Source organism: Molossus molossus, unplaced genomic scaffold, assembly GCF_014108415.1.
Source record: "Molossus molossus isolate mMolMol1 unplaced genomic scaffold, mMolMol1.p scaffold_m16_p_5, whole genome shotgun sequence".
Classification (NCBI taxonomy): Eukaryota; Metazoa; Chordata; class Mammalia; order Chiroptera; family Molossidae; genus Molossus; species Molossus molossus.
Window position 1 is genome coordinate 2,679,221 of NW_023425388.1, and position 1,351 is coordinate 2,680,571.

Below are 1,351 nucleotides of genomic sequence, written 5' to 3' on the forward strand. Positions count from 1 at the left end.
CTTGGTGGGGGTGGGGGGAGTGTGAGTCAGTACAGTCTGCTCTGATAACCATCTCAGAGCCAGTCAAGCAATGGTCTGGCTTTCCTGGGAGGTGAGCAAGTATCCTGAAGCCAGAATGCTGCAGGCTGGAGTTTTCTTCCTTTGAGGTTAGCTCCTAGAGTCCTTTAAGCAAACAGGCTGTTTGTCCATAGCTACATGTGAATTTACAAGTCATCATTTACAGAAACAATGTTACGAGAGTGGTGGGTGGGTTACAGTGTCCTTCTAAGAAGAGGCACGCGACGGGGTTGTTTGTGCAGCCTCCGTGCAGTGACCCGCAATGATTCGGCCGCCGTGCCAGGGTGTGGGGGGCTGCGCAGGACTCTTTTCTTTCAGAAGGACCGCAGGGCAGCTGTGGAGTATGTCGACCCCCACCCAGAGGAGGCTCATGTGGGATTTCAAGCGACTGCAAGAGGAGTACCTGTGGGTGTCAGTGGCGCATCACCTGAAAACAACATCATGCAGTGGAATGCAGTTGTATTTGGACCAGAAGGGACACTCTTCTGAAGAATATCCAAATACACTGTCAACTGTTAGGTTTTTATTTAAAGTGTTTCATCTTGCCCTGGCCAGTTTGGCTCAGCGGTTGGAGCGTCGGCCTGCGGTCCAGAGAGACCCGGGTTCGATTCCCGTTAAGGGAATGTACCTTGGTTGCAGTTTGTCCCTGGCCCTGGTTGGGTCGTGTGGGTGGATGTTTCTCTCTCTCTCTTTCTTCCTCTCTCTCCCTCCCGCTCTATCTGAACAAAAAATGAAATAAATAAATAGTTTCATCCTAATGTGTATGCTGATGGTAACATATATTTAGATATCCTTCCGAATCAATGGAGTCCAACATATGACATATCTTCTATTTTAACATCAATTGAGTCTCTGCTGGATGAACCAAATCCAAACAGTCCAGCAAACAGCCAGGCAGTACAACTTTGTCAGAAAAACAAACAATATGAGAAAAGACTTCCGGCCATTGTTGAACAAAGCTGGAAATACAGACAACTGGGCTGCCCATCCTTTTCATCGTCGTTGTGCATAACCTACCTCTCGGGACAAAGGCTAACGCATTTGAAGTGCCACCTGTTTTAAGGATTCTGCAGGGGGAGAAAAGTCTTTCAGTTTAGAACCTATAAAAACTTGTGTAGCCCTGGCCAGTTTGGCTCAGCGGTTAGAGCATCGGCCTGCAGTCCGGAGAGACCCGGGTTTGGTTCCCGCTAAGGGCATGTACCTCGGTTGCAGTTTGTCCCCGGCCCTAGTTGGTTGTGCGGGTGGCGATCACTCGATGTGTCCCTCTCACATCGATGTTTTTCTCTCTCTCTGT

At 49.1% G+C, this 1,351-nt stretch overlaps 1 pseudogene; it reads left to right on the forward strand.

Moving 5' to 3' along the window:
• The first annotated feature begins 400 nt into the window (after positions 1–400).
• Positions 401–1,119, forward strand: LOC118617612 (annotated as a pseudogene).
• The last annotated feature ends 232 nt before the right edge of the window (positions 1,120–1,351 follow it).